At 48.5% G+C, this 21,466-nt stretch overlaps 1 long non-coding RNA gene across 1 annotated transcript; it reads right to left on the reverse strand.

The window, feature by feature from the left end:
• Positions 1-5,977: 5,977 nt before the first annotated feature.
• LOC141568872 (uncharacterized) lies at positions 5,978-17,160 on the reverse strand. The gene is made up of 4 exons (XR_012492107.2): positions 16,938-17,160; positions 14,988-15,056; positions 7,425-7,715; positions 5,978-6,177 (listed from the first exon to the last, which is right to left on the reverse strand). It is a non-coding gene; the product is annotated as an uncharacterized LOC141568872 (long non-coding RNA).
• Positions 17,161-21,466: the final 4,306 nt, after the last annotated feature.

Consider the following 21,466-nt stretch of genomic DNA (forward strand, 5'->3'; position numbering starts at 1 on the left):
TCATAAATAAGGAAAATACACAGTATGTTCGCAAGTGATAGGGTTTTGGCGAGAGAGCAGGGTAAAGGGAGCCAGGTGCAGCCTGGCGTAGGTTTCAATGTTAATTAAGGAAGCACTTCAACTCATGAACTCAGGGTACTGCAGCTCTTCCCATTTCACAGGTGAGGAAAGAGGCCCAGGGTGGATAAGGAACTACGCAGTGACACGAAGGGACCGTTTGCATAGTGCTATCTCAGCCCTTAGTGTCCATTCTTCCCCTTGGCTGGATACTCGAAACCCTGTGGACCTTAAAAATATTGTCACGTGGGTCCACCTGCAGAGGGTCTGGGTGCAGCCTGGGACTTGGGGTGTTTGAAACCCTCCCACTCCCATGATTCTGTTGTGTCTCCAGGGTTGAGAACCACTGGCCCTAGGGCCAAGCTCAGGTATTAAAGGCAGAGAGAGCTGCTTGTGAATTCCAGCACTGCCTCTTGGGCCTCTGTTTTCTCACCTGCAAGATGTGGATAAAAATATTTGCCCCTGTGCTGTGAGGGGATGGCATGAGATTGGTATGTGGCAAGTGCTCAGGCCCCTCGGGCCCTTCCCCCACGCCAGACCCCCACTCCCGGTTGGCCCATCTAACCCCAACGTGGCTGTGATGACTTCACTCCCACGTGTCAGTCAGCCTCTGAGGCCACTTGCTCAGAGATAAAGAGCTGGTATGTGGCAGATGAAAATGCAGACCTGAGACTTTCAATGCCACCACGGCCAGCTGCCTCTGGAGAATCACAGCTTTCCAACTCCTGAATCACATCTACTCTACGACCTGCAGCGTTAGAGCATTTGGTCTCGCTGGGCACTGTCCAGCTGGAGAAGGAGATTTTTCAGCTTTAAGAAGTCTGTGTCATGTAGAAATGTACCCAGAACTGTGTGCATGTTAGGGAAGTTTTCAAATGTGTCCACATCAAATATTTTTCCTCCAAGTACCTCTCTCTATACTCCTGTCATTCATCGTGGACTAAGAAGCTGCCCATCACCAGGTCCTGGTGGGGAGGATGAAGGAGTCAGAGTCTCATCATCAGAAGGCCTGCAGATGGGAGCCCTTGGTGCTCGCTCATTAAAGCAGGGCTCTGAGCCTCATTTTGGACCGGATTATTCTTTGTCGTGGGGGCTGTCCTGTGCATTGCAGGATGCTCAACAGCATCCCTGGCCTTTGCTCACTAGATGCCTGTACATCCCCTTGTTGCGACAACCAAAGCAATGTCTTCAGACATTGCTAAGCGTCCTCTGCAGTGCAAAATTGCCCCCAGTTGAGAACCACTGCATTAAATGAAAGAAGAAGAAAGAAGACTCCTGTATCCTCTACCCCTGGACTAAATTTCAGTGACTTTAATCTAAAATGACCAATTCCATTTCCATATTACCATTATTTTTTTTTTTTACCAGCTGCCATTTTATTTCCTAATAAAGCACAAATCGAATTTAAAGTACAGCTAGATTTCCTTTTGTAAATAATGCCTAATGGATTGAATTTTGCCTGCTGCCTACAAAGTTCGGGTAGCTCAGACAGAAGTGAAGCACCAATTGGGGGCGCTGCAACTGAGAAGTTCTTCTGACCAGCACTCCCGCCACCCCCTTGAAAGACGTTTATACTCGGGGTTCTCAGCTGGGCTACAACTGAATCGCCAGGGCCTACAATACAGATTCCCCCCTCCCTCTCCTTGAGGTTCTGGTTCTCTAGGTCTGTGGTGAGGCACTGGCGCCTATCTGTTTTAAAAACATTACAAATAATTTAGATCACTATCCAAGTCTATAATATTTATAATCTGATATTTCCCCCCATTCTTCATTGTCCTGGAAATAAAGCCGAGTTCTACTGAGGTGCCATACTACAACTGACCACGAGATGTCGCTTTTCAGCCACAATTCCCCGCCATGTGGCCTCTCTGGGGAGGCAGGTGCCTTCTGCAGAGAGAGATACGGCCATAGCTGATGGGCCAAGGCCAGGTCATCCTGGCTCCTTCTCGATATACAGCCTTTCCACGGATGTGAACTATCCCCTCTCCCTGCCTGCCCTTGCCTCAAACAAAGCTTCTTAGCAGACAAGAGCTAGGAGCCACCAACGGATGCTATTACTAGTTCCTATAGTGTTGGGAGACACCAAGGGCAGAATTATTAGGGCTGAAAGGGACCTCAGAACATCTAGTACAGTGGGTTTCAAACTTTAAAAAAATAAGTGTGGCTTTGAACAACTTATCTACCTCTCTGCCTCAATTTCTTCATCTGTAAAATGGGATAAGAATATATCTGTGCATAGGGTTGTTACAAGGACAAAGAGAAGTAATGCATGTAAAGCACATAGTTACGTCCTCCACAAATGGAAGCTTTTTTTTGTTGGTCATAGTTTTATATATGGGTAAACTGAGGCTCCATGAAAGGAAATGACTTGCCCAAGGTCACATAATGAGATAGTTCTGGATCTGGGGCTGCACCTCAGAATTCCTGATTCCCAGTCTATCACTATTTTCAGTGCTCTGCTTCTTCCTTTAGGGAAAAATAAAAAACCCTGAAGATAGCATAAAGAATAATAAAAGATAGCTTTTTAGAAGTTGGGGAAAGCCCTGATCCTGGCTTGGGGACAGAGCTGTGAGTTCCACTTCAGTCTTTCTCTGGCTTGTGGGGGAGGACAGGGCCTCTCAGAAGAGCAGTAAAGATCAGACCAGAGTATCAGAAAGACTCAGCACCTAGTCAGATGTCAGCACTCAACACAGCCACGGGACCCTTCCCTCATCTCTATCAGAGGTGGCCCCTCCCAGAGGCCATGGGTCCAAGACTTGGCCCCAACCTGGGAGCCCAGGGACCTCAATGTGGTTCTAAATCTGGTTCTGCTGCAACTTGCTGTTTGGCCGTTGTCAAGTCATTTCCTCATGTACAAAGTCGAGTTGGATGAGATTATTTGGGGGGTTTCCTTCTGGCTCTCACAATCCTTACGTGCTCACCACGTCCTTTTCAATTTAGCCAGCATAGTCCAATAAAGGGTTAAGCAGTGGCAGCCCCTCTCCTTCTTTGGACAGGAAGGTCAGGGATAAAGCCAATACAGGAGGTGGCCTCTGTCAGTAGAAATGATAATATTTACTTCCCATCTCACATTTGTTCCCTGTCCCTGAAGCCTTGCCTGCAGTGCCCCCATAAAGACGTTGGCGAGGAGCAAGACACTGGCTCAGGCCTTCTCTGAAATGGATACGCCGGTCGCACCCCCTCAAGGCTGGTCTCATTTGCCTTCATTTTTAGACACATTCCAAACTTTTCAGCAAATTACAGTGTTTGCCAACTGGCCGTCTGGAGCCCAGGAGTGATGCTATTTATAGAGGTGCTGGGACGCTGCCACTCCAGAGCAGCCTGTAAGAAATTGGGCCAGAGTGGCTGGGAGTGAGGTGCTGCGCCCTGGGGAGCGGCTGGGGCTCCTGGTGCAGGGTGGCACAGCTGGCAGCTCACAGCAAAGGCCACCAGCACATGCCCACACCTGGGCCCAGGGGTCTGCCCTCCATGCCTTGCACGTCAGGGGGCTCCTTGGAGATGCCTGAGAGCACCAGAAAGACAGCGGTACTGCTGTGGCCACAGAGCAGAGTCAAGGTTAAGACTCACCATAGGTCAACAGACCACAGATCACACTGACCGCTGCTCCATTTCACTTCATTCATTGCCCCACTCACTCGTTCCTCAGGGTCTGATTGCGGCTCCATCACTACCAGGGGTGTCAAGGCACCTTGGTAAGCCTTGATTTTCCCATCTGTGTAGAGGGTGAGTCTGAGCTCCAATGTTCCTTCTGGCCACATGTGCGGGAGCCCTGTGGGGTATCTAACATACAACATGTGCATCATAAATGTGTTTGTGTTCCCACCTGCCCAGTGCTGGGCACTAGGGCACACAGAGGAGAAATATGGATACCTGTTGTCCTTTTCCTTGAGTGACTCAGGACCCAGTGCAGGATGAGGCAAACAGACCAGGAAAGCAGCATGCCCTCCCCTCTGTGCTGACATCACAGTTGACAAAGGGTTTTTGTGGCTCTTGCTTCTCCCTACAACATGTGGTGGTGCCTGTTCTCATGGGGGAAACCCAGCATCTCAGAGAGGCCGAGGTCACGCAGTCAGTAAGTGAGGGTCTCCCGGTGCCTTTTCAGGGCTCTGCATTTTAACATGCTCTCTTGGCCTTCCCAGACTCTGGGTCTCCCCTCTGTGGGGCCCCCTAACTTCCATCAAGAACGCAATTCTCTTATCTTCTCATTTCTTCCCCACCTCCTGTCTCCCAGGAAAACTCTTCCCACTCTCAGAAAAGGCTTTGATTCAGTTATTTGCACCATAGCTCACACCCAAATTACTGTGGGGTCCCTGGTGCTGGCCTCATCGGCCACTGGGGAAATCACTAGGAAGGGGGATGGAGGCTCCCTTCCTAGCAGAGGAGGGCAGCCTTGAAAAAGCAGCTGAAGACATCCTGTTTTTTTTAAAGGGAAGTGAGCACATACTACTTTTACAATTAAAAAAATAAATATAAAAAGAAAGAAATCTTCATCTAAAAGAATAATCAGACACAAGGCACGATATGCTTAAGAGCCTAATAGCCCCGTGGCAGGAAAGGCATTGGTCACTGAGGCCCTGAGTGGCCCAGCCTGGAGGGAAGGTGGAGGCACCCAAGGGGGCTGTAGTGGTCTGCCAGTTGGCCCCTGCTCCTCAGCACCACAGACAGTGCCTTGCACACAGTAGGCCCTCAGGAAATACCTGTTGATCACAAGGTAAGGCAAAGGCTTAGGTATAAGTGTGCTTGAGGCCTGGGCAGGGGGATGGGGTCCTGCTAGGTTGGAGGGGAAGGTTTACCCAGGGAGCAAAGGTGAACTGAGACCTCATTAGAGACGCACTTCAGTGCCAGCCCAGGAGGGTTCCTTTATCCCATGGGGAAGAGCAACCACCCAAGGCAAGGCCTGAGGAGTGACATTTGAAATCAGCATTTTAGAAATATGGAGCCAGTAGCCCAGCCAGTGCTGACTTGTGAACTTGAAGGGACTCCGGGAGAGGTCTACGGAGCTCCTAGGTTTCAGACAGCCCTCTGAGAGCCTGTCCCCTGGTGGTGGGCTCAGTTTAAACTAAGTCCAGTGTGAGAAGACCACAGGCAGAATGCTCAGGGTCCCAGAGATACCTACGAGTTGTCCCCACTTTGAGAGATGAGATGGGGGTGACTGAGAGGAATAGAAAACTAAGGGCTGAGTGTTGGGGGAGGTCTAGGGAGGGCTGTGTCGGCGAGGTCGGAAGGGAGTAAGGGTAGGAAGAGTCACAGAGACAAGTGAGGGGGGAACCTCAAGGAAAAGGAGGGGAACGAGGGCTGGGAAAAGGCCTCAGGACACAGGTTTGACTGTAGCTTACACCGGTCCTTTTCTTAAAGATCCCAGAACAGGGCAGGAGGGCTCAACCAGTGACTCCCCTCCCCCCGCATTCTGCCTTTTCACATGTTCTCTGGCTCTTTCATCAGACAGCTAGAAACAAGTTATACTAGATTTGTGAATAAAATTCCACGTCCTTACCGCAGGATCTGTCCCCAGCCCTCCTCCCCCAAAGCCATCTCCTGTCACCCCCACCCTGTCCCCACTGCTCTAGCCACACAGTCTTGCTCCTACACGAAATTCATTCCTGCCTCGGGACCTTTGCACTTGCTATTTCCTCTGCCTGAAATTCTCTACCCCAGATAACCACATGACACATTGCCTCACTTCCTTCAGATTTCTGCTACCTTATCAGAGAGCCCTCCCCGGGCACCCTTATCTACAGTTGCATTCACCACCCTCTTCCCCTTCTCCAGTCTTCTGTCTGTTGTTCCTATCTCCATCTGACATCATACATTTACTAGTTGGCTTGTTTGTATTCTCTCTCTGCCAATCTTAGTCAGCTATTGCTGAAATAATGCTGCATAACAAACCACCCCAACACTCAGGGGCTTAAGAAAACACACATTTATTATTCCTATTTATGAGCCTGTGGGTCCGTCAGGGCATGGTGCCTCCAGGCTGTGGCTTGGATACTGGTCTGTTCCAAGCATTTCTTCATTCTCCTTGGACCAGCAGCTTTGGGGCATGTTCTTCTCGGAGAGAATAGCAGCAATGTAAAAGCCAAGCCGAATGTCACAGGATGCTCATGATACACCGCTCACATTCTATTGACCAAAGAAGCATCATGACGAAGTTCAGTGTTAATAGAGTGGAGAAGTATACACCCCTGCCCCCTACAACAGGTATGTAAATGTGTGGGTGGGCCAGGTGGGGCGAGAAGGGGAGCCACTATCTCTGTAACAACAACCCAAACAATCACGTCCTCCAATAAACACCATGAGGCTAGGGCTGGGGCTCTATCCAGCTGTATCTCCAGCACCTAGAATAGTTCTCCATTCATAGCAAGAGTGCAATAAACACTTGTTAGGTGAATACACAAGTTAGCCACTTAACATTCAAATGACAAGGCTTTCTCTCTCTTCCTAACTCCTGTGCCTAAAAGATTGATGTCTCCCCATCTCCCTAACACAGCTCTCCAGCCCCCACCTATCTGGGCCCAGGGATTGGATGCTGTAACAGGAAGCATGGGAGCCTCCTGTCTCTCCCTTGGGTTCCCAGTCCTTTCAGAATCTGTGTGCCCCTCTCCTGCTCACCTGAACTCCCATCCCCTGGGTCCCTCTGGAAGAAGTTTCCAGGGCTCCCCAAGTTTATCCAGCTCTTAAGTCTGGCCCCACTTGTCATCCCAAGCTTGGCCTTGTTTTCTGACCTGACCATAACTTCATTCCTCCTACCTGACTGTGCAGACTATTGAAGAGTTTGCCAGCCTGGAATGAAAAAAGAACCTTGTTATGAAGGATGTTATTGGGCAATCAGTGGGATTCGAAGATGGACCGTATATTAGATCATAGTATTGTGTTGATATTCAATTTCCTTACGTTGAACATTCTCCTGAAGGTATCTAAAAGAATGTCCTTGAAATATTTAGGGGGGATAGTCATGATCTCTGCATCTTACTCTCAAATGGTTCAGCAAAATAAAAGACTAAAAATAATAATGTGTATATTATTATATTAAATATACATCTGTATAGTGAGAAAGAAGCAAATGTGGCAAATGTTAAGAATGGGTGACCGACTGTAGGTGATAGGTATACAGCCGTTTATAATACTCTTGCAACTTTTCTGTATGACTGAAAATTTTCAAAATAAGTTTAATAATAAAAACAAGCTGACAGCTGGGGCCTTTCAAGCACTCTCGAGGGAGCTGCTCCCCCCTTTTTCTGTCCCTTGTTTTCTCTCAAGCATCCCTGCCCCCACTCAAGGGCTTAGGGTCTTGTTTACTAAACATCTCAGCAATGAGCTCTGGCTCCCCCACCCTGATTTCATCAATTATAAATGTGCTCGCTACTCACCACAGGGCAATTTGTGACGGTCTGTGGCTTGCGGTGAGAGTAGCACCATCCAAGTTCACCGCAGCCTCGAGTAGAGACGAAGGTTGGGGCCAGACACAGGGCTGTGGGGGTGGCATGGGCACCCAGGCAGCCCTGCCACCTTCCTGTTTGTCAGCCAAGCGAGGCTACAGAGGGCAGCGGGCAAGTGGGTCACTGCTCACGTTTGTTACCGCTGCTAGGCCAGCCTGGTCAGGTCTGTGTAGCCAGAGCTAGAGGTTCCTGCAGGATCTGAGGTGTCCCGACTCCTGGGAACTGAAGCAAACACTTTGGCTAGCTCTGCTGTAAGTGCCTTATGTGTATAAATTCATTTAATCTTCACAGAAAAACCAGGAACAGATATTATTGTACCCATTTTGCAGATGAGGAAACTGAGTCATAGAGAAGTTAAGTAACTTCCTCAAAATCACTGGTAAGTGACAGAATCAGGTTCTACTCCCTTAATCATTATGCCATATTGTTAAGTTATTTACATTAATAGATACGATGTATGTTTAATTGACATTTAATGATTAGACGTCATGAATAGCAGCAAGTTCATTGCTGCCTGATTGAATTCCCTGAACCCTATGTCAATAACAGCTTTTCCCTGTTAGCGCCTACTGCCAATTTGTAAAATTGAAATCCTTAATCTGTACAAAGCCCTCTTTCTTATCTAATTTCCCATTTTCCTGCCCCTCACCCTCCTTCTGGTAATAGCTTTTTCCCTACCTGCAATACATTTAGTTCTGGGGGAGCTGATCCCAGCTTGCCTCACTTCAGACCAATCATGTGAGCCAGGATTGGCTAATCAGGTCACTGAATCCCCCAGCTATAGTGATTGGTTTAGGGAGGGACACATGACCCACCAGAGCCAATGAGGATCAATTCTGGGACTTCTTTCTGAACTCTTGGGGGGAAAAAAATCTCTTCTAATATTGGGGTGGCTGAGAGAATGAATGTGAGCCAGGAGCTGCTGGCAGCCATCATGCTGTTCCCTTCAACTTCCAAATAGTATTTTCACTCCTTCTATTAATTTTAAATCTTAATTTTTCCTGAAGTTCTTCCTCTAACCAATAGCATTAGAGGTCTTACATGGTTTCTCAAATTTTTGGAGTTAAAAGCCTTTGCCTTGCAGCTTTCCTGGTCTGAGACCTGGCTACTCTCTATTGATCATGGGGAAGGATTTAGCCTGCCTACCCTTCCTCCCTGGTTATTTCTCAGAGTGCAGATTCCCTGCCTTGCTCTTCCACACAGATAACAAAAAAGAGAGTCAGATCGTGGCCCTACAATAAAAGAGAGAAAGTCAGATCATGGCCCTAAAAGCACAAGAGGCTTGTGGTGAAGCAGAGAGAGCTCCAAAGCTGGGGCTAGAAAACTTTGGTTAGAACCTAAAATTCGCCATTACTAACTGAGCGTTGTCAGGTACATTAGTTAATCTCTCTCAGGCTCAGTTTCCCCATCAGTAAAATGGGTACTGCTGAAGGTTAAATGAGATGTGATCTTTACAAGTGTTCTCTAGACTGTAGAGCACCAGGCTTCCTGATTGTTGCCTAAACAGAAATATAAATGAGTTTCTTCTCATCCAGGGTGGCATTGAACTTCTGGTCATTGTGAGATGGGTGGCTGAATGCAGGTCTGCACACATCCAGATGTCTTCTCTATCTGTGGAGCTTTCCCAGCTACAATCAACCACATATGGACCCTCAATCGGAGTTTGCTGAATGAGTGAGTAAATGAGAATTGTTTCAGAATACAAATGTAGACATTCTTGCTACAGTAATATTATACAGAACCCAGAAATTCCAGTGTCTGAACTGAGATGGTGTTTGTGACTTAAAGTGACTTCGGGACTCTGTTTAACCTATGAGTGGGTGGGCAGAAAAGTCATGGGCCTCTGAGAGTTTTGATTCAGAAACAGGGGAGAATGCTCTCACCAAAGAAAATTTAAAGAAAAGTGGGAGACAAAAATAAAGTTGCGTTTTGATGATACTAGGAGTTGTGATTGGTTCAGTGTACCAGTTACATCTGCCATCACAGAAGTTATGAGTCAAGGAACCCAGGAGTCTAAAATCATATCCAGAAGGCCTCCGAGGGCATGGGAGCAGAAGTCCCTTGGCTAAGAGTGAATTAAACCCCAAGAACTTTCCCAGCCTGTCAGCCCTCATTTCTAGGGACTCTGTCCTTGAATCTTGCTGCTTCTTCCATAGGGTGCTAGAAGCCTGAATCTGTCCCCACTCCCTTCTTCCCCCAGGCCCCAGTCGTGGGAAGGGGAGCTCCTGAGCAGTAAGTCAAGCCCTATTCAGCCTGGACCCAGATTCCCATCCATGGGGTGGTCTGTACAGCGGCCAGCCAAAGAATGGTAATTATTGCGAGGTGCAAGGAGCTCAGGTGGGCCCCCCAGATCCCCACCTCCTTGTGGGCAGTGAATGGCCCTGGCCCTGGATAAGACGTGTCAGCAAACGCCTGCCCACCCCTTGCTGGGTTCCCAGGCCCCTGGAGCCCTCTCGTAATAGGAGCCATTTGCCCCATAACCAGTGGGTGACCAGGTTTTTAATCTTGGAGGCCCCTTGGATCTCAGCTGGGAAGTGGGATTTGTCAAATGGGGAGGGGAGGGCCTGTCTGGGAATGCCAGAGGGCTTCTCAGCAGAAGGGGGTTGTCCTGGAGCAATATGTCTTCGTTCCAGACCAGCCCCCCGCCATCCCTCTAACCTTCCCCAACCCCTGAAGTCAGCTCTGCTCCTCCCAGTGTCTCCAACAGGCCCAGCAGCTGGAAGTAAATGAAAGCCTGAATTCGAAATCAGGATGCTTATTTTGTACTAACTCAGGTACACTTTCATTGGGGGGGTTCCTTTTTGTTTGACCCTCATCCTCCCTCATTTGAAACTTCCTCCTTGGCCTGCTGCCTGTCAATGACTGTCCTGCAAAGACCCTCTACCCGGCTACTGAAGAAGCTGCCTCCTGGCTGTCAGAAAGGGGGAGAACACTGGACCAAAACCTGTCTCCTCTCTGCCACAACTTGCTGTGTGACCTTGGGCAAGTCACTTCCCCTCTCTAGGCCTCACTTTCAGTAGGGGGACACACAGAGTTGGAACTTTTTTTTTTAATTTTTATTGGGGAATATTAGGGAACACTGTGTTTTTCCAGGACCCATCAGATCCTCGTCAAGTCATTGTTTTCAATCTAGTTGTGGGGGGCGCAGCTCACTGGCCCATGTGGGAATCGAACCCACAACCCTGGTGTTATGAGCACTGCTCTCTAACCATTGAGCCATCTGGCCTCCCACCGGTGGCTCAGCTCCAAGCTCAAACTGTTGTTTCTCACTGGTCCATGTGGGAATTGAGCCTACAACCCTGGTGTTATGAGCACTGCGCTCTAACCACTGAGCCAACCAGCAGCCCCAGGTTGGCACTTCTTAAGGGCCCAGTTCTTAAGACGCATGATCCCATACAACCCTTGCCAATGACCATGTGACACATCTTATTGTTCTCAGTTTACAGATGCTGCCTGGGGGAGGGGAAGTGGTTGGCTCAGGCCTCATAGCAACTTGGTCCAGGGCCAGGATCTGAAGCCACGTCTCTTCAAACCACTGCCTAAGCACTTTCTCCTCTGCTGCGACCTCCAAGTGACCCTGAGGATGTCTTCCAGACTAAAGGTAGTGAGCTGTGATCGCAGCCCCTCAGGTCCTCATGTCGTCTGTGTGGCTTTCTCTGCCTGACCACCTAGTGCCTTTCCTCTAACTTGTTCCTCTCAGCTCATCTTTCCCAAACTTTTATGGTATGTATAAGCCTCCCACAGTTTAACCTTTGAGCCCCGGTTTCCTCATCTGTAAATTCAGCTTCCTAGGGTTGATAAGTTCAGATTCCACCTCCTCAGGGAGGTCATCCCTGATCACACCATGTGAACCAGAACCCATTACTCTCACAGGGGTCAGATTATCTTACATCTTCGTTTGTTTATCATCATCTGTTCCCCACTAGAATGAAAGTTACGAAAGGCAAGGGCTTGATCTGGTATGTTCACAGTTTTATCCCCAGCACTTAAAACCATGCCTTGCACATATAGTGCTTGGTATGTATCTATATTTATGCTGTGTGAGCAAATGAATGAATTTATGATACAACACAGCTATAATTTCTGGAGTGTTTACTATGTGTAGGGCACTGTGGCAATCTTCACAACCAAGGTCAATTATTATACCCATTTTACAGACCAGCAAACTGAGTCACATGGAAGTTAAATAACTTGTCTCACCGCCTACTGGCTTTCAACCTCTGCATGTCTGACTCTAGTGCTCATCAGAATTCTTTATTAACTCAAATGTACCCTAAAATGCAACTGGCTTATATCAACAGAGTATCTCCTGGCCTTGCTAAGGGCTGGGCCTCTAATATGAGTGGAGCCCTATGCACAGCTGGCCCTCTCCTGGGCCTTGCTCTTGCCAAGGGGAGAAGCACTAAGGTCCCACAAGAGCCCTGAGTACAGAGACTTGGATCCTTTCCCTCTTGTGGGCAATGGTCCAAAATTGAAAACAAACACTTTAAAATAAAAGCCATATTAAAAAACAAACCCAACTTTCTGCCTTAAAATATTGTGAGCCAGGGGGGCAATTAGCAATTATGCTGTATTTTATTATGAGGAGATGGAATTCTAATTGGACTGATTTGAATTCCACACACCTCCACAGATTGTTTTGGGAATTAAGGTATCAGTTGTATCGGTAATTATGGTTTACCATTAAATTACCCCCCCACAGAAAACTGTTAAATTGTCTGTGACGGTGCTTAAATTTAGCCCAGACCCATGTCCTATGAAGACTGCGCGAGTCAATACAAGCCACCCGGAAACCACTGGGTGCCCTGTGCCAGGCGGTAATTAGGGGTTGAGGTTTCCAAAGTTTTACCTGAGACAGCAGGGACAAGCCCTGGGCTGCAGGATGCTCATGTGGAGGGCTTGGATGCCGCCCGCCCATCCCCCAGAGCAACGTTCTTGGATCCTGCCCTGCTTTGCTGGGCCAATACCTGAGCTGCAGTAGGCATTCTGGAAGGCACTGTGGTTTCAGCTGATGGGCTACACTCTGGCAAGGTGTACCAGCACAGAAGGAGCCCTGGGACAGTGAGGGACAGTGTATGGCTCAGGGACATTGCAATCACACATATCTGGCATTGAGTTCCCGCTCTGCCATTTAGGGAGGCAACTTGGGAGGGCCAATTGATCTCTTTGAACTTTACTTCCTCGTCTGACAAGGCAGTGTACCACCTGCCTCATGCATGGGTTATTGTGAAGATTAACTGAGAATAATAATGGTGACAACCATCTCTGGCACCCTTGCAATATGCCCGTCATGTGCATTCATCTTTATTCTGTAGGACAGATCTATGAGTTAGACAGACGTGCTAAATTGGGAGGATTGTTCGATTGCAAGCCATAAACCTCAATTCCAGCTGACTTAAGCAAACTGGGAATTTATTGAAAGGGCGAGGGGGCGCTCACAGAACAGACAGGAAAGCTGGAGGAGAGACTTAGAGCAGACAGGATCCAGGGAGCACCAGGGGACCTCAGGAGCTGGAACCTCTTGTCCTCCCAGGTGCCCCAGGGAAACGAACAAGCTCTGATCACCCTGCCCATCCCAGACGCCCACCCCAGACCTTGGTTATGTTGTACAGCCCCCTTGACCTTTAATGGAGGACAGCGAGAGGAGTTCCCAAAGGGCAGGTACTTGGATTTCCTGTTCCTCAAGACAATACAAACAGTGGTGAGGGCAAATTGGGGGACTGGGGAACAGACACAATTATTACTATCTCTATTTTATAGCCCAGGAAACCAAGAGACAGAGCTGCTAGCCACTTGCCTAAGTGCACACAAGCAGTGAGGAGCAGAGTTGGGACGTAAATCCATGCGTTTCCTAGAAAACAGCTTCCTTCCTTCAGCTCCCAGTCTGGACTTTTCCAGGGCAGGACCAGACACCAGCATTCAGGGTTCTACTACGGTGTCTCAGGCACATGTCTGGTTCTGGGGGGCCCAGACAGGGTGGGAAAGCCTCAGAATAGAGGGGGAGCTACTCTTGCCCAACTCATAGGACCAGCCTATCAACATGGGAGCTTCTCTCAGGTCTGTGTGTGAAACACACGGCTGACAGGATGAGTCGGGAGGGGAAAGCTTGTTGTCATAGCACTGAAGTTTTAGGTGTTGTCCGTGTTTAGGGGTTGTTTTGATGTGTTAAAGGGCTTCCCCTCTCTTAACTCCCTACCTTGGCTTCTGCTCTCTCTTCCACCTGGAATAATGTCTCCTCATCAAGGTTTTACAAACCTACATATTATTGAAAGCTGGACCCAAATTCCACTTTACCAAAGACGCTTTCCCAACTCTCCAACCAGGGAAGCCCTCCCCTTCCTCTGGCCCTTAAAGGGTTTGCTCTCACGGCCCTGGCTGTGCTCTGCGTGACCGTGAGCTTGTTTCCACACCTGCCACCCTAGCAGCAACTCTGAGAGGTCTCACCTACCTCATCCTATAGCACAACGTTGGATCCACGGGACAGTCAGGCGGTGTGTGTTAAATGGAACAAAACTGCTTTTTTTTCCCACTAAGAAATTGCGTCTTTTTTTAGTATTCCCTACCTGCCAGATACTTTATAAACCATCTTCTCTAATCCTCCCAACTGCTCTGAGGGGTTGTTTTCTGTTTTATAAATGAGGAAACTTGGACACAGAGAGGTTAAATAACTTGCCCACAGTCACACTGCTATTAAATAGGGCAGCTGGGATTCAAACCAGGGCAGTTTAGCACCACAGCCCAACCATGAAACCACCACAGTAGATGCCCTCTGCACCTGTCCTTCTATCTGGGAGTGCTTTAAAAGGTGGGGCTGGGGACTACAGTGTTCAAATGATGGGCCGCCCCCCCAGAGGGTCCTGTTGTACTGGGGAGACAGACTGAGTGTGAGGCAAAGAACAAGACAATGAGGTGAAGCTGGATTAACTGGGCCTTGCAGACACTTGGAGAAGATGACGTTGAGCACTCATTGGGTGGTACCGTCACCAAGTACAAAACAAATTAGACTGTGAGAACTAGAGGCACTGAGACAATATTCCAGATTAGGGACTTGAGCCAAAGGGGCTGGAAAGGGCTGAGTGGGGAGGAGGGGAACGAATGCCTGCTAGTAGGCAGTACTTGTGGGAAAACATTGCCCCAGGCAGGAAAGGACCAACCTAACAGTGAGCAGCCAGATGCCCCAATTCACACCCATTTCCACTCAGCAGGGACTAAGGGTATACTCATTACCAGCCTCGGTGGTTCCCCTGTATATGGGCTTCTGCTTACATGTGAGGCTGAGGAGCCTCAGGAAGGAGCCATGGTAGGATCCCATGACATGCTAGCAGCATGCTCTCCAGGCAGCTGGAGCAATAATGGCTTCCCTCTGTCCTCTCAGGCACAGTAGCCAATGGGCATGAACTTCACCAGGAACGAGGGCAAGTCAGAGGCATAGCTGGATCCTGGGACTCTGGTTGGGAGCTGGGGTGGAGGGGGGATTCTGAATGTGACACCTACCAGAGATGACAGCATGGTGGCTTTCCAGCAGTCCCTCGGGAAGCAGGCACGGAGACAGGAGCTGTGGACCTGAGGGATCAGAGGAAAACGCCACGTTACCTGGGTCTCGGCTCTCCTGGGCAGGTAACAGTTTATCCCAGGAATATTCAGATTCCCCGTCTTGCCCTCTCCCTTCCCTGTCAGATGTTCAGACCTGTCATTCCCAAGCCCCCATCTCACTGTCCACCCCTCAGATCCCTCCTGCCAGGGCCACCTCTGTTCACTTCTCTGTGGCACAGCCATGGAAGGAAGATGAGACTCTGACAATGGCTTTTGGGTCTCCAGGACAGCACTGATGTGGCCAATCCATCCAGAACTTTGTTTTGTACAAAGTTGGGGCCTACATTCCCTGAGTGGCTTGTCTCAAGAATACATGGGTTAGTACAGAGAGGAGAAATCAAGTTTGTCTTCTCTTTGCCCAGTTGTTCCCTACAAGTGCTTTCTTCCTATAGTGTTGCCCGGAAAGTAACACAACACTCTACAATGTCAGCTGGGGTGACACCAAAACCACTGTAGGAGAAAGGACATCAGCAAATCAGATGGTTGAGGTGTGGACAGCAGATGTTTTGTCTTCAGTTGCATCTCCCAGTCTTGGTCTTTGTAAATACAGAAGATCCCACCGTAACCCAACCTGGCAAAGACTTGGATGCACTGTGAGGTAGCTGGCTTCTCCAAGCACACTCCAGCTGCCCCTCCTTAGCCTGTCATTGAGGGGTTAGCTCTGCTTCACAGAAAACAAAGGCGACAAGAAGGTAAAGTTGTGAATAGCTCCTCATAAAGCTGGCTCAGCCAAATAGCATGCTATTTCAGGGCCAAGGCTAAGCCATTCCCAGGCAGCCTGGCAGGAGGAACTCTGAGGGGTGGACAGTGAGTTGGGGGCTTGGGAATGATGGGTCTGAACAAACATCTGACAGAGAGGACACAGACGGCAGGAGACGGAGTCCAAAATCCAGGATACCTGCCCTTCCAGAAAGTACTGACACTGGGGGAAGGGCTCTCCCAGCACCCCTCCCTCCTAGTCATTTTTCACCTGTACCTCTCTCCTCACCTGGAGCTGCCCACAGGGACTGGCTCTTCTGATCCCCAAGGTCATGGTCTTTGTGTGTAAGGAAGTGCAGTGCACACATTTGGTCAGCTCCTCCTTTTAAGACTGTAAATTATCAGTCACAACGCTTTTGGAAAGCAATTTGGCAATAATACCAAGTGACATAAAAATGTTCATAGCCTTTGGCCCAATAATCTTCCTCCTGGGAATTAATCCTAAGGAAATAATTCATCAGAAAGAGAGAACAATTCTATATCTACCGAGACATTTACTGCGATATTATTTATGATAGGGAAAAACTGGAGACACCTTCTCCGGCCAACATAGGGGGATGGTCCTATAAATGATGGCACATCCATCCAAAGAAGTACTATGCCACTAATAAAAATGGGAAATTGGAAAATTGTGTAACAAGAGACAGTATTTACAAATTAAAAGCATGTGAAATAAAGGAGCACAGAATGGGATATATGCCATGATTATTACATGCTGACCAGTCTGTATATGTGTAGAGGTGAAGACCAGCCAGAAACTAGAGAAATTAAAATAGCTGTTGTGTTGCACGCAGGAGATGAGAAGGTGGGTGTAGCTATGCTTCAAATGTCCTCTTCCATGGCTGTAAAGTCCTACTGAGAAATCATTTTTGTAAAATTATAATTTGTCACCACGGGTTTTGGCTTTCTTTATTGCCTCTTGGGAGGTGGCGCAAGAAGCCCATCTCAGATCAAGCCTTGGTTGCCCCCCCTTCTCTACAAAGGAAGATGCTGCAGCCTCCCGACTCCCCATTGCAGCGTCTCCCGCTTTGCTCTGAGCTTTCGGTGGCAGAGTACTTTGGGGCACTTTTTCATGATCATAATTCAAATTACCTGTTTAAGTCGGTCAAATGAAAAAATAGCAGCTCCGCCCGCACGCGGGCCGGCGGGGGCGCGGGGAGCGCCGGGGCGGCTGCAGCGCGCTCTCTGCGGCGGCCTGGCCGTGAGCTCATTTCCTGGGGCGCGCGAGCCGGTCTATTTCAGCCTGGCGCTGTGCAAACAGGACAATTTACTGCGGCCAAAAGGGGCCCAAATTACAATCGTATCACAGACAAATATCCGCCACGCCAGGCCTCCGGAGGCCGGGGAGGGGCCTCTCTCCAAGCGCAGGGGGTTGGGGGAGGGGTGGCGCGGGGTCAGGCGGGTCCTTGGGGCTCAGCCCCAAGAAGACGCTAGGCCGCTCGTCCCTTCTGCGCCCCTGTACGTGGTTGTCAGTGAGCTGTACCCGCTCCCTGCATCAGGAAGGGGGACCTCAGGAGATCGTTCCTACATGGGCTCCAGTGTAGAAAACCTTGTCTCTTGGGCGGGGGTGGTGAGAGTGGGAGGGTGGGGGGAGTGTGGGGGTGGAGGGGTTCTCCCAATTTAGGGCGCCCTTGTATTTGGCTGCTTCTCTGTACTTAGCATGAAAACATCCCTCCATCCAGTCACCCCGGGGTTCAAAATCGTATCTCCTTGCCCAGAAACCTCAGTGTCTCCCCACCACCTTTAGAAAAAAGTCCCTAGCCTGATGGGCAAAGCTCCTGTGTCCTGGTCCAGTTCACTCTTCCAGAGTTAACCCCTGCACCTCCGTGCTCCAGCCACTGAGAGCATACAAGGCTTTTTGGCAATTTCAGACCTTGTCATTTGCTTTTTCACTCTGCCTAAATGTTTCCTGTTTTTCTCTGCCTGGTGAACTCTTACACATTCTTCAAGACCCAACTCATATGTTACCTCCTCCATGAAGCTTTCCCTGCCCCTTTCCCTTCCTAGCACTATGCAGAACTCTGGGGTACTTCTCACATCCTGTAGTTACTTGTTTGTATGCCTGTGCTACAATGTCCCCAAGTTCACAGATAGTCTCTCCTCCTCTCTGGAGAAGGATGCTACTTCTCTGACCCACTGGCCTCCCTCAGGCTTTGTCACGTGATGTGCTCTGGCTAGTGAAGGGAGACATACAAGTCAGTAGGGAGCAGAAGCTTCCAAAGCCAAGTGTGGCTCACCAGGCTCTCTTTTTCCTCCTTACAACAGAACAAGCTAAATGTGAAAAATCCCAGACACTCAGCTTTCTGGTCAGAAGAAACCCCAAAATCAGCATGGCTCAAGATTTAAAGTGTTCTACAAAAAGATAAGAGATAACAGTTGTTGGTGAGGATGTGGAGAAAAAGGAACCCTTGTGCACCATTGGTGGGATTGCAAATTGATGCAGCCACTATGGAAAACAGTGGAAGTTCCTCAAAAAATTAAAAACAGAACAACCATATAATACAGCAATCACACATACACAGAAGGAAATGAAATCATCATCTCAGATAGATACCTGCACCCCCATGTTCATTGCAGCATTATTCACAATAGCCAAGACATGGAAACAAACCTAAGCGTTCATCACCAGAAGAATGGATAAAGAAAATGTCACACACACACACACACACACACACACACACACACACACAGAGGAATATTATTCAGCAATAAAAAAGAAAGAAGTCCTGCTATTTGCAACAATATGGATGGACCTTGAGGGCATTATGCCAAGTGAAATAAGTCAGACAGAGAAAGACAAATACTGTATGATCTTTTATATGTGGAATATAAAAGAATCAAACTCATAGAAATAGAGAGTAGAATGGTGGTTTCCTGGGGTAGGGGGTTGGGGGAATAGGGAGATGTTGGTCAAAGGCTACAAACTTCCAGTTATAAGAGAAATAAGTCCTGGGGGGGTCTAATGTAGAGCACGGTGACTATAGTTAACAATACTATATTGTATACTTGGGAGTTGCTAAGAGTAGTTACTGTTCTCACCACACACAAAAAATGGTAATTACCGTGTGAGGTGATACAGGTGTTAACTAACCTTATTGTGATAATCATTTTACGATATATCTGTGTATCAAATCATCACATTATACACCTTAAACTTACACAATGTTATATGTCAATCATATCTCAATAATGCTTCTGGGGGGAAGACTGGAGATATATATATATATATATATATATATATATATATATATATATATATATAATATTTGAAGTGCCGTATAGAACATCCAAGAGAGAGAACTAGGAGTCCAAGATCATTTCAAAACCCCAAAGCTAAAATCTTTTACCTCTTCCTGACCTTCATGGCTTGGGAATCTTGGCAACCTCTTGGGGGGCCTCCCTTTCCTGATGTAACCTCAGCCACAAAGTCATCCATTCAGCCCTGACCGATTAAGTGCCATGTGCCAGGCAAGGGAAAGCAGAAATTAGTAGGGTGTCTCCAAGGGGATCAATGTCTGTGGGAAACAAGGACCTGTTAACAAATTGGAGCGCAATGTCGTGCTGAGTGCCATGACAGCCGTGTGCATGGGCTGTTGAGAAAATACAGAGGGGAGAACCCCCAGATCTTATGGGAAACCCAGGAAGGTGCCTGGAGGAAGTTAGAGTTGAGCTGAGCCTTGAAAGATGAAGAAAAGTGCTCACATGGAGGAGATGGAGCAGTGTTCTGAATACGCTAGGAGTCAAAACTCTGGTACATAATGTGAATGAATGGGGCAGGGGGGAGTAAGGCAGCAGGGATTGTTGGAGGAGGTCACCCGGAAGGCCCACTTCCTGCCTACAGGGCCTCTTCATGGCAGACAACCTGGTCTGGATTCAGTCTCCATTGTCCCATCTGCCAGGTGACTTTGTGCAGTTCACAACCTCCACAGCGTCACACAGCCGTCCTGGCTGCCTATGCTGCCCAGCAGCTGGATATTGCTGTGCTGAAAAAGAGGGCTTGGTTTTCTGCCACATCTTACCTTTTCAAGAAAAGCCAGGGGTGGCCGGAAGGCTCAGGTGGTTAGAGCGCAAGCTTTCAACAAGGTTGCCATTGAAGGACAACGACTTGGAGCTGATGGGACCTGGAGAAACACACTGTTCTCCAATAGTCCCCAATAAAAATTAAAAAAGAAAAGAAAAGCCAGAATCTCAGATTTTAATGTAAAAATTTCCAATTTGTAAAATACTCCTGATGCCAAACAATGTTTAACCTCAGACTGGATCCACCTTAGAGTTCTACTTTGCAGTCCCAGTGGGAACCAATCGCCAGGACACATTCCACTCTCTCTCCTTCCCATTTGTACCACACAACCTAGTTCTTCGCTGACATTTGACAGGGAAAAATACAATCATGGACGAAACTCTCCACAAGCTGCTGCAAAGCCCTGTCAGAAAAACAAGATTGGCCTCTGAACAAGAGGAAAACAACGTGGGGCTGCCCAACAGCGACCACCCCATGACATTGATGGATAAAACTTTAATTTATCAATGTACCTTGTTTGAGAGAGCCTCCCCTGCCCTCTTAGATGCCCCCACCTCCGACCCCTCCTGTCTTGCTAATGATAAATGACAAGCAGTGGACATTATTAATTAAACTGCCCCCAGTAGCCAGTGGTAAGCTCCAAGGCCACATGCAGATGACGCATTCAAAGCATTCCTGCTGCCCCTGCCCTGGGCGCAGGCCCCAGGCTCACTCCTGCTCTGGTTGGAGCAGGCCCCAGCGGCCACAGCCTCGCACAACAGGCCTTCCTAGGAACTGTCTGGGCTCTGCTCTGTCAAATGGAAATCACCCACACGGGCCACACAGTAATTAAACTCCTGTCATTCTTTTGACAAAAAATGCTCCTCTTGGGACATTCCCACAGGCCACTGAAGGACTGTCTGGGGCCTGTAAGCTCCCAGCTGATTACCAAGGGATTTTTGTAGTTGGCCTTGACTGGGGATCAAAAGGGGATGGGAATTCAGGGGATGAATATGGGGGTGGGAAACGTCTTGTAATTAAATGTATCATTTGGTAGTTCAGCTTGAAGCACCAATATCTGCTTCCCCAGGACCAAGGTGGGCAGAGAGATAAAATCAGACCTTCAAGGCCCATTTATTTATATTATTTGTTCACCGATTTATCCCAAGCACCTAAACAGAGTCTAGCATATAGTAGGTGTTCAATAAGTATTTGTTGACTGACCAGCAGAAGATGTGCTGATGCCAGTTCTTAAAAGCGGCAATCAGGAGCAATTCCTAATTAAGGTTCTAGAACCAGTGGCTTCTAATTGTTTGTTGCCACAAGACTGTAAATGTGTTAAGGATGAGACCAGGGTCTTATTCAACTGGCTGACCCCAGAACCAGGCACGATGCCAGCCCAGGGCCTGCACGCAGTGGTTTCTTAATAATATCTCTTGACTAAAGGACTCAGGGGCAAACCACCGTCCATGGCGAGGTCCGGCAGATCCCCACTGGGATGTGACCTGTGTATCCTCAGGCAGTACCTTGAGCTGTAGCAGCAGCAGTGCAGCGATAAGGTCAAGAGGCCCAGGGATCGGACCCACAGGGGATGTCACAGCTGGAAAGGCCTGAGATGGCA

The sequence above is a fragment of the Rhinolophus sinicus genome, chromosome 12, assembly GCF_057876585.1.
Source record: "Rhinolophus sinicus isolate RSI-liver-muscle chromosome 12, RSI-T2T, whole genome shotgun sequence".
Classification (NCBI taxonomy): Eukaryota; Metazoa; Chordata; class Mammalia; order Chiroptera; family Rhinolophidae; genus Rhinolophus; species Rhinolophus sinicus.